This window comes from Callorhinus ursinus, unplaced genomic scaffold (assembly GCF_003265705.2).
Source record: "Callorhinus ursinus isolate GAN/ISIS: 27379988/994484 unplaced genomic scaffold, GSC_fseal_2.0 scaffold53, whole genome shotgun sequence".
Lineage (NCBI taxonomy): Eukaryota > Metazoa > Chordata > Mammalia > Carnivora > Otariidae > Callorhinus > Callorhinus ursinus.
Window position 1 is genome coordinate 2,728,125 of NW_027397115.1, and position 12,362 is coordinate 2,740,486.

Consider the following 12,362-nt stretch of genomic DNA (forward strand, 5'->3'; position numbering starts at 1 on the left):
AAAAAAAAAAAAAAAGAGCATTTGGGAGACAAAGGTGGACCTAGACCTTTCTGGAAGGGGAGCCCCAGGGGTAGGGGGTGTGGTCGAGGAAAGCCAGGTGCCTTTATTCTAATAAGTGAACCCTGCTGCCTCTCAAATCCTCCCCGGCCCCAAAACCTCAAGCAAAAACATCTCCAAAGTGGAAGGGGCTTCATCCTCACAGGGCTGGAAGCTCATCCTGCAAATTTTGCAAGCTCGGGATAAGAGCAGTTGACTCACTACTAGAAGCCCAGAAGCCAGAAGGAAGCTTCTCGTTGGGAATCTGGGAAGGACTCTCTTCCGTCTTCATGTGGATAACATGGTTTGGCCACGGAGGGACCATGGCCCTTGTCTGCAAGGCCTGTCTGGCTGAGGCGGCAGGGCTCTTGGAAATCCCACTTTTCCAAACCATGAAAGCTACACAGTTCCCACAGAGCCTGAGAAACAGGGCCGGTTGTCCAGGGGGCAGGATGGGGGCCGGAGGGGAGGAGATCCTGCCCTATGGAAAAGAGTGAGCAGTTTCTTAAATCCAGCAGTTGGGAAGGTGGGGAGGAGCGAATTGTCCAACCCTGTCTTGTGCGTACTGCAAAGTTGCCACGAATCGGGACACGGTACAGACTGGGCTTTACGGGGACAAATCTCCGGAATCTCCGATTTGGGGTTCACAGGCCCCCTCCCCTCTCCCACCGCTGAAGACCATAAAAACATCACTCCCTGAAGCAATAGATGTGGGCCATGAGCGGCCAGGCTCATCACAAAATGCCCTGAAAACGATTGCTGCCCTGAATTATCAGGATGGGGGGTGGGACATGCCTCCTGATTAGAAGACACCACAGCCTGGGTCTGGTTTTTTAAAGAAGAGAACAATGTCTGCATGGTCTGATCGTGGTCACGGGGAAAATATTAAAGGCAGAAGTTGCTAAGACTGAATCGAGGTGAATGTGAACAACGTCTTAATTCCCCTTCATTCATTCATTTAAAGAAATGTGTGTTAAGCTCCTCCCAGGTGCCAAGATCTCAAGTCTGAAGACACCACCTTTAGCTGCAAAATAAATCCCTCTTCTGATCTTGCATTCTAGGAGTCAATAATAGACAAATAAATATATAATATCATGTTGGGGAGTGGTCCCCATGTTGGGGAGTGGCTTCTTGATAAAAATACAGCAGTCAGAAAGGGATGGGTGGGGGGCGCCTGGGTGGCTCAGTCGTCAAGCGGCTGCCTTCGGCTCAGGTCATGGTCCCGGGGTCCTGGGATCCAACCCCACATCGGGCTCCCTGCTCGGCGGGAAGCCTGCTTCTCCCTCTCCCACTCCCCCTGCTTGTGTTCCCTCTCTCGCTATGTTTCTCTCTGCCAAATAAATAAGTAAAATCTTAAAAGAAAAAAAAAAAAAAGAAAGGGATGGGGGGCTACTTTAGATAAGCCTGGGAAGGAAGGCCTCCCCGAGACTTGAAGGAGGTGAGGGAGGGGACCTGCTTTGATCTGGGAGGCAAGTGCTCCAGGCAGGGGCACAGTAAGTCCAAAGGCCCTGGGGTGGGAGTGTGCCTGCCTCGCTGTGGGAACAGCAAGAGGCTAGTGTGTCTGGGACAGAGTGAGTGAGCGAGAGCAGGTGGGAGATGAGGGCAGGGAGAGCCAGCACCCGACTGCGCTCACCACAGGGCCTAGTTCACCTGGTGAGGCCCCCAAACTCGAGTGGCGCTTTGGCAGAGGAGTTTGGTAGATGTGATTCGCATTCATAACTGTCAGTATGGGAGACCCTCCTAGATGTTTCGGGTGGGCCTGGTACAAGCAGAAGCTGGGGATCCCTGGTGAAGACGAAGTTCTACCTGCGAGCTGCAACCTCAACCCGTGCCTGGGGTTTCCACCTCTGTCCGATAGCCTGCCCACAGATCCCAGACCTGCAGAGCCAGCCCCACCGGCGCCCACGCCAGCTCCTTGCAACGGGTCTTTATTATATCCCTTATGCTGGTCCCATTTCTTTTGCTCGACCTTCTTACTGGTTCTGCATCCCCGGTTGAACCCTGGCCGACATGGCAGCCTGGTAAGTGCAATCAGACCCTCAGATACGTGCCTGTGTGGGCCCTGACCAACCTCTGCTCCCGCCTGCCTCCCTCCCTTAGACCCCTGGGAGCTTTGGCTGCAAACAGCCACCACTTGTTCCCCGACATCCTTTTTCATGGCGACAAGGTACGTGTTCAGGCTCTTCTCTGCCTAACTTGCCCCCACCCCCCTCACTGCTGACACCCAGCCGCCCTCCGGCTCCGCCCAGACAAGCCTACCCGCCAGCGCTGGACTGCTTTGCTCCTTACCCAGCTGCCAGGGATGCTACTCCTCCTGTTTGCCCCTCTAGATCTAGTCCACTGATTCTAGAACCTTCTGCCTCCGCACTTGTACTGACCCGGAAGCTCTTTGAGGACAGCATTTCCGATGGGTCCCAGGAGCATCACCCAGCCGGCCATGCTCACCAAAAAATGCCCTGAAAACGATTGCTGCCCTGAATTATCAGGATGGGGGTACGGGACATGCCTCCTGATTAGAAGACACCACAGCCTGGGTCTGGTCGGTGACGGTCCTGATGGCTTTATTCCCTGAAGCGGCGGCTTTGCAGTACCAGGAGGAGTGGATGGGGCTCCAGGTCCCCTCCGGTTTCCTCATCTCTAAGACCAGGGTAACAGAGCCTACCTTGTGGGGGCGTCGTGGAGGCCGAGAAAGAAACCCTGTGAGCGAATGGACAGAGATTCCCGAGTGCCACCACGTGGGGGGGGAGATCCATCGAAGGACTGTTGCCGCTGTGAGGCTGGGGGCCAGGCCCCAGGCTGGGGAGAATCGGCCATGCCTGAGCCATGAGGGAAGGGCTCTGACCAGGGACCTGGTCCCATTAGCGACAGCGCTCACCACACAAAAGGACTGTCCCATCTTCCTAGGGTCACGTGGCGCCCCGGGGACCTTCTGACTGCCGGCTCCCGGTTTTAAAGACTCTCTTGAACCTTTGCTAGCGGTGATTGTGACAAGGCAGGCTAACTGCCTCATTGAAATGTGTTCCTTTGACGAGTATTTATTAAGTGTCCACTCTGTGTATGCTCTACAGTTGGGGACATGCCAGTCCCCACACGACGAAGCATGTGGCAATCCCCACTCTCTCGGAATTCCTGAGAGGTGAGCCGAGAACCGAATAAAGACATGACACATCTAATATGTTGAGGCTGATGGTCCTGTAGAGGCGAGGAGTGCTAGGGCAGGGGTGGGCTTCCTGTTGTTTGCAGGGTAGTCAGGGAAGACCCCTTTAAAGAGGTAACATTATAAGAAACAAAGGGAGCAAGCCATGTTGCTTCCGTGGGGCAGCCGGAACCAGTGCAAAGGCCCCGAGGCAGCAGCAGGCTGGGCACGCTGGAGGAACAGCAAAGAGGGCGGTGTGGTAGAGCTCCAGGGCACGGGGAATGAGGGGATTTGTGGCGGGCAGGGACTATGGTGTTCCCTCTGAGTGCAGCGGGAGCCCTGGCAGGATTATGGGCGCGTGGCGTTCTTCCTGGTCTGCTTCTCGCCTGTCCCCTCCAACCATGGGTCTCCTGAGCCACTTAGCTCCCAAGAGCTCGACTTCTCCCCCTCCTCCGAACACCCCATCTTATCAGAGCAGATGCAGACACAGACCCTGCACTGGCTGCTAATCCTCATCAGCCGGGAAGCAGAAGATCTTTTTTTATTTTTTTAAGATTTTACTTATTTTTGAGAGAGAGAGAGTGCAAGCGAGCATGAGCAGGGGTGAGGAGGGGCAGAGAGGGAAGCAGACTCCCCGCTGAGCAGGGACCCACCCCACCCCCGACATGGGGCTTGATCCCTGGACCCAGGAAGCAGAAGCTCTTAAAAGCAGCCCACCGAGTCCGCATCATGATTTTCAAGGTGTTCCAGCTGCCGTTTCCTTCATAAAGAACGGTTCAAGGCCAAAGCAGGCCTGTTCGTCTGTGCCCACACGCAGCTTTGCCTACAGCCCAACTGCCCCCCGCAGCCAAGCCCGCTGTGAGAGCCCTGTGTCGTTTCCCTCTGCTCGCCTCGGAGCCCGCCCGGGTGAGAACGTGACATACCGACAGAGCTCGGCAGTGCTTCCTCGGTTCAGCAAGCCGCAGCGGCCAAGCAGAGGTGTGTGCGAAAGGGAGGCCTCGAGGCCCCTCTGCCACCTGCCCCGGTGTGAAAAGAGCTGGGCATGGGGGGCAGGGCGTGGGGGAGAGACTGTGCCACGGTGACACCTCTCCCCCCCAGAGCTCCTGACACTCATCTCTTGACAACAGAGAAACCCGGAGTGGCTGCCCCACCCCACCCCCCAGCCTAGAAGCAGCCATATTCGTGTCCACCTGGCTGTCAGGGCCTAGAGGAGTGGAAGACGAGAAAGGGGTCTCAGCGGACCTCAGGGGATCTAAAGACCAGGGGCTGCATGATCTTCAAGGGGAGATGGCATTCCACGTGACTTTACTTCCCAAGGAAATCTCAAGAGCGTCCGTGCTGGAAACTGTGGAAGCCAGTGTTACTGACTCCAAGAATCTCAGACCACCAAAACCAGCCTTTTCATCTTATCGATGGGAAAACTGAGGCTCAGGTTGGAGAAGCAACCTCCTCCCACTGGGGAGCAGAGGCAAACCAGAGCTTGGACCTAGAGCCTCTGGCCTCAGTATTAGGTTTAGAGATGCAAAGGAGCTGACTGAGCAGCCCCACCCCCAGCCCCCGACCCCTCATTCCCTGACACTCCACTCTGGAATTTAGAAGCTCACCCAGCTCAGCCCCAAGACCTTGCCCCCTGCCTCCCAGGGCCCAGGCCCACTGCAGGAGTGGAAAGGGGCAGGAAAGGAGAAAGGTGGGGGTGGACCAGTATTCCCATATTACAAAATGGGAATGGTCAGAGGCCCCACCGACACATAGAAGAACAAGAAACAAGCTTGATTATACATCTGCACTTAAAAATCCTGGCTTCACCCCTTAGGAGCTGTGTGACTTGGTCATGTCACTTAACCTCTCTGTACTTTCATCTCCAAAACAGCGGTGTGTTTTCTGTTCGGCTTGGCGAGGATTCACAGCAATGATTCTATAAAATATGTAATGCACAGAGTGAATGGGCAATGAAAGCAGCCGTTTTAGTGTTCTTTCGTAATGAAAGTAAAATGGCTTTGAGAATTGCGGAGAAGTTTTGAGGAAACGGTTTGGCCTCCGGGATCAGGTGGTCACCGACTCGAGTCCCAGGTGATACCACGCCGGAGTGCGCAGCATTTATGAGCACCAGGAGAGCTGTCCCCCGCGAGGTTCAGTCTGGAAGGGTGACCATATAAACATGATCTTGTGCTTGCACCTGACCGAGGTCTGCTCTTGAGCACAGGGAGGGTGTCTAGGGCCCCCCCACCCCAGCTTTGGATCGGCAATTGCGGGGCCCCTGGTTTAGAGGTGTGTTTGCTCAGTGTTACCAGCTTGGGTCGCTTCAAAGGCAGTGTCAGCATAAGCCCCGGGAAACCCATCATCCGTGTCAGTGTGTGAACCAGGGTGCTGCCCCCACCCCCCTGCCTCCCTCCCGCTGGGCAAACCAAACACGGGCTGCCCGGCTTCTGGCTTCTGCAGTGAGTGGCCTTTCCTGCTCTCTCCTGCATGCCACTGTGACTGAATGTCATCCACACTCCCCCGAGCCGTGGGGACCAACCTTACAGATGGGCCCCAGCCTCGCTCTGCGTGAGGACGCTCGCCCTTCCCAGGTATCCTGAACCTGTTCACTCCCTCCGTGCATTTCTTCATCCAGAACACAGGTGACCATGGCTGCGTCAGGCTGTCTGGGCTTCCGAGGGGATGGAGCAGCTGACTTCAGTCCGTTTGTGCCACCTCTTCACCGCCCCACGGGCCGAGACCAGGGCGTCTCCAGTGGGGCTGGTGTGTCCCCCAAGGGGCATCAAGCAATGTCTGGAGACATTTTTGGTTGTCATACTGGGGGAGGAGGGTGCCTCTGGCATCCAATGGGGAGAGGCCACAGGGATGCCACTCACACCCTGTGATGCCCAGATCGGCCCCCACAGCACAGAACGGCCCAGGATGCCTCTGGTACCGAGGTTGGGAAGACAGGTTTAGGGGTTTAGGTAGAATCTTGCTCTCCCATGTATAGACTTCAGACTGGCAATGTTGGCATCCCCTTGGAACTTGTTATAAATGGAGAATGTCGGGTCCCACCCAGACCCGCTGAATCAGAATTCACATTTTAATGAGCTCCCCAGGGGATCCACGCACATGTGAGAGAGTCTGAGAAAAATGGGTCTGGAGTGTTCAGCCTCTGAATCAAAATGTATGCCCGTCGCTTCATGTCTATCATCTCATGGACCCTCACCAGACCTTCTGGGCGGGCATCAGAGTCCATCTTATGGCCTGAGAGGCTGAAGCTCAGAGACATCAAGGCACCTCCCCTAGGACATACAGCTGACAAGCAGCAAATCCAGCATCCGGACCCACTCCATCCAGCTCTGCATCCTCCACTCTACCAGGGTCAACCCCCATCTCTGCGCTAACATCCCTCACACCCCTAGCCGATTAGCTAAGGATCCCAGTAGACCGAACAAAACAGGGATATGATTTTAAAGCTCCCAGGTGATTCCAATGTGCAACCACATTTGGGAATCACTCCCAATACATTACCATTTCTAAAACTTACCTGATCACCAGAATCATCTTGGGCCCTTGTCAAAATGCAGATTCCCAGCTTGCTGTCTTAGTGGTTCTGAATCAGGGGGTCCAGGTCAAGGCCAGGGAATCTGTAATTTGTGGAAGCTTCCTCAGGAAAGTCTGATATCTGGCTAGAGCTGGGAGAGACTCTGCACGAGAGGTCCATCTGCTCCACGCATTCTCGGGGAGTTGAGATTGCCCTCAAGGGGAAAAACTGGCTGGGGGAGGAGGAGGGTGGATGAGAAAGTCTCGTGTTTTGATGTATAAAGCACAGGAAAGCATACAGCACAAAAATATGTACTTGTCTTGGTATTGAAATTTCCTAAGGGGGAGCAATTAGAAAAGATGTCTAAAAAGGACCCTTGGGGGACAATAATGAAAACCATTATGAAAAGCTTAACTGGATACTTTGGTCTATGCCAGGCCCAAGCCAGATGCCTGCCAGTCTCTGCTACTGGGAACGGGCAGGAGGCGCCGGGTGGTGCAGCAATGGTGGTGGCGAAGGCTCCAGAGATGGAATTCAGGGAACAGTCGGGCACAGCTGAGGGTGGTGTCATCACCACACCACTGGGGCTGCATGACAGAGGCCTTGTCCCTGGCCATGCGCACCTGGCCCTCTGCCTCTTGGCAATTCCATGAGCTACCCTGTATTGCAAAAATACATTCTTCTTCCGTCACTTGCAACTAGCAAATCTGACTGATATGGGATTCCTTTGAAGGCAGGGTTTCTCAGCCTTAGCGCTACTGACAGTTTGGGCTAGCTCACTCTTGGTCGTGGGGGCCGCGGTCCAGTGCATTGCAGGATGTTGCTATGGCAGCCTCGACCCACTGGAAGCTGGTAGCAGCCCCACACACGTTGTGAAAGCCAAACGTATCTCCAGATATCGCCAAGGTTCCTGGGGGACAGAATCCCGGTGGCTGAGAGCTGCTGGTCTAGACCATGTTGGATTCGATTAGGGGGAGGGGGCCTGCATTTTGGGCTCTTCTAACAAGTCATTGGGAAACAATTTTATATCTCTATTTATCCCTATCTCTCTCTCTATCTCTCTATCTACCCACCCATCCATCATCCATCTATCATCTATCTATTATCTATCTATCTATCTATCTATCTATCTATCTATCTATCTATCCATCTATCATCTATCTATCATCTATCTATCTATCTATCTATCTATCTATCTATCTATCTATCTATGAAAGTCTGGAACAATACACACCAAACTATTTTATAGTAATTACTTTTGGAGAGTGGAATTGGAGAAAGGGGTTGTCATTTTTATGCTACACATTTCTGTGCCATTTATATTTATTATAGTGAATGCGTTTTAATTTTGGTTAAAAGCATTTAAAAGGCAGGCTGGAGAACTTCATCCTCCACACTTACAAACTCTGAGTTTTCTAAAACACAAATCTGATCATGTTACTGCTTAAAGGCACCTTCAAACTAATCTTCTTCAAAGACCCACCTCCCCCAGCCTGCCCACTGCTTTCAGGATAAAAGCTGATTCCTTGGCTTCACTGATAAGTCCCCTTATGACCCTTACAGAGCCCTACCCTTTCTTTGGCCTCATTCCCCACCCTTGGCTTTCTGTTGTCCCTCACCTTCCTGCTTCAACTCCAAGCTACAACCACCCTGAATTTCTCTGAGCTGCCCACACACTCTGTGCTGCCTCCAGCCTCCCGCCTTTGCTCAAACTTCCTCTGGTTCGCCTGAGTCACAGCACCATCAGGGACTCCCTGATACACACACCACTCACCCAAATGTCAGAGCAACACCAGTCCAGCCCCCACTTAAGGACAGCCCTATGAACTTCACATTCTTTGTGAACTAAAGAGCTCTTCTTACACTGAAGAACTCATTGATTTTGACCTTTGGATCTCAATTCCCTGCTGTGGAGGTGCCTTGAACACCCGTTTTCACTCTCCCAAGCCATTTGAAGTGGATAGACTTGTATTCCAATCTCATTAGCTGTGTGACCTTGGGTTGGTCTCTTACCCTCTCTGGGCCTCATCAAAAAGCAGGGATAATGTAACCTACCTGTTTTAGTCCATTTGGACTGCTATCACAAAATGCCACACTGGGTGGCCTATAAGCCACACACATTGATTTCTCACAGGTCTGGAGGCGAGGGGTCCAAGATCAGGTGGCAGCATGGTTGGTGAGCGTTCTCATCCTGGTTCATAGCCTGCACCTTCTCGCTGTGTTTTCTCCTTGTGGAAGCTCTGTGAGCATAGGAGACGAGGGGGCTCTGTGGGATCCAAAGACCACTACTCTCATTCGTGGAGGCGCCATCTTCATGACCTAAGCACCCCCAAAGGCCCCACCTCCTAATACCATCCCCCTGGGGACTGGAATTTCAACATGGGGATTTGGGGGGACACCAACATTAAGACGATTGGACTGCTTTATAAGATTGTGCAGAATGAAACAGTGAATGCCAAGCTCTCAGCACAGCACGTGGCACAGCATGTTTTCATCAGATGTTATGTGTTACTGTTAACACTCACTGGCCATGAAGCCTGGAACATAGTAAATGCTCAATAAATATGAGCATTAACAATCATCACAACATTTTATTTCCTGAACGGTTTTACCAGACACTATGCTAAGTGCTTTGGATACACTTCCTTGCTAACTCTTTGCAGCAACATCATGACAAGGATACTTTTATTCCTTTTATGCTATGAGGAAAAGAGGCCCAGGAAGGTAAAGCCACTTCCCGGTGACCGAATCCCGGGTCTCTCCAGCCCCCGGCTATATCAGCGAGGGAGTTACTGGTCGTGGGGTGGTGGTGATTGTCTTCACTCCGTGTTCCTGGTCCAGACCGGGCCCCTCCTCACGGAATCCGGGCACCTTCCACTCATGGCTCTGAAGAGAAGGGACACTTTCCGCAGCAGATGCCACGCTGAGATTTGGGAAACTAGAAAGTGTCCTAAGCCCAGAGCCAGTGGCAGGGGTGTCCTCCTTCAGCCTGCCCTGGGGCTGCCACAGTCCTGTCCAGCTATTGCAAGAGCCCTGGGCTTTCCCACCAGTGGCAACTTAACTCCTAAAGCTGGAAAGGCCAATAGTTCTTGATGGTTCTGAGCATCCACCTCTGACTTCACCCAGACCCTGGGGGCCAGACAAGCACTGGGAGCTTCCTCGAACCCCATCCTGGAGGCAGGGTCCACGATGATCAGCTTCCTGGGGCGGGTTCGCGGGTGGGAGACACTTGCTTGGATGCAGTACTGACGTATCTCGCCACCAGGTGGCGCAATTGAGGCGCTCTGAGTTTTGCTTTGCTTTTCTCTTTATCTTGATGAAAGTGCCAGCCCACCTTTAACCCCAGCAGCAAAGAACATGGGACTGTGTCCTGTGTACCCATGACGTGTGGAGACAGCACTGGGTGCTGTGTTTATGAAACCATCCTTTTGTGTTTCTGAAGTTTAGGACTGTTGTCTTTCCAGCGTGTTGGGGGCTGTCCCACAGCCCTATTACACATCCAGTACCTGCTTGTAATAAATGCTCAAAAATGGTTACCAGTGAAGACATGGATAGCTGTGAATGAGCCCCGAAGTCCCTCTAGCTCTCTCTCCTGGAACCACCCAGTCCTGAGCGCTGGCCCCCAGCCCTGCCCTGCGAGGGCCGGAGGCAGACACCTGCCCTGTCTCCGTCTCCCCCCAAGTGCTCCAGAGGGCCTGGGCCGTTGGAGGGGGTCAGAGTGCAAGCACAGCCACTGGGAACACCCATCCTGGCCCCCAGTTTGCTTCTCTCTTTCAGGAGGCTGCGGTGGTGGGTGCTGAGTTATCCAGAGCTGCTCCCTGGACGATGAGGGGAGTCTCCCTGCTCCGGCTGCCCGGCACCCCTCAGAAGCTGCAGCAGCTCCCACCCCGGGGCTGGTCTACCTCCTGAAGTACATGCATACAGGCTTCTCATCCTCCCCTCCCTCGCTCCACTGCCCTTGGTAGGGGACTTGACCCCTCGTCCCCCCCAGGCCGGTGAGCATTCCAGTAGCAAATCCCGTGGGCTCCAAACACAGCCTTGTGCACACAGTGCCTGTGCAGTGGGGTCGGGACGCAGGAGGACCTGGACGGGAGAGGGGTGGTCAAAGACTTGCTTACCTTTATCTAGAATATTCGAATTCTTTTCAAAAGCAAGATCAGTTGCAAAATTAAAGCAATAATAATAATAAAAGGCAATCCTCTACCCATCATTTACCCCAGGAAGTGGGTTTTTAGATTTGCAACCTGGAGGTCTTTTCTTCCAGCCCCGAGCGAGGGTGCAGCTCCGAAATCCAGAGTGGAGGGAAAGGGGCGGGATTTTAGATGTGCAGCTTCCCCAGCTTCTCTTACTGAGGATTTCCACGATGATTTGTCTCCCAGCCGGGAGAGCCACGACCTGTTATTATATATGATTTATTATTAACTCTAACTGTGCTGTTTAATTTTCTCCCTATATCATTACACCACTGAAGCAGCTGGTGATACTTCTCCGTAAGACTCGCTCATAAATATCCTTTTTATGGCTGCACTTACATCACGGGATAGTAAATGTGGTCTCTTGGGCCCAGCACCTCTCTGACATGCCTTGATGTGAAGCCAGCCCCTTCGTTCCCAAACTCATTTTATGAAACACTTTACTGCCCATTTCTCCTCGGCTGGCTTCCCAGCTGGAAGCAGTAACCCCCTGGACTGGAATAACGAGTGACATTTCTAGAAACTAATGCGGCTGTTGTACAAATGAGCTGGGCCAAAAGATGATTCTCCTGGGAGTCCCTGGGGAGACTGTTCCCATTGATGTGCTTATTCCAGGCAGGCTTTCCCTCTGAAGGGCAGTAATTGTCCTCCTTTGCCAGGGTGCCTGCACCGGGCCTTCCCCAGGAGGTTTTCTGGAGCCCACCTTCTGCTACTGGAACTTTCCCAGGACAAGTGAGCTTCTAAAGCCTCCTCCCTCTCCTCTAGCTCCTGGATTATCTCCCCACATGGGCCTGATAGATGATCGATATTAATAAACACGGACACCAGTTACAGACCAGCTACTGAAAGAGGAACTCAGACAGATGAACGAGACAGCGGAGACACAGAGCTCCCCCAGGGCCCAGCAACACTTGGAAGTGGGCATGGCTATTACTCTCCACTCTTCAGATGAAGAAACTAGGGCATGAAGAGTATAGAAAAACACAGAGCCAGGCTCCACATCTAGGTCTCCTAGCTCCAGGGGAGGTCCTGCCACCCAGGAGAAAGCAGGGCTATCCACATGTCTCCAACACTGTCCAGGAGGAGTGGAGGGTGCCCCGATGAGCTGATTTGGGCATCTGGTCTACCTGGAGATATACACACGCCTACTGCAGAGATAGAAGGCGCTTGTTTGGACACCTGCCGAACCAGCATTTGAGAAAGGTGCCGTTATTATCCCCACTTTGCAGATGAGAAAACTGAGTCTTAATGAGGAAGAACAACTCACCCAGCAACATCTGTGACTACGTGGGAGAGGTGAAGATTCTTAGTGCCCACCTGCAGGGAATGCATGGTTCTATTTAACAAGCAGGCATTGAGCACACATCTGTCAAGATCTCAAGAGGATTTGAGATTTTACCCTACTTGCAAGGTAAGAGGTGGCCTGACACCATGTCATGGCTGCTGGCAGAAGACGCAAGACTCCTGGGTCAGAGGCAAAGGAGTTTGT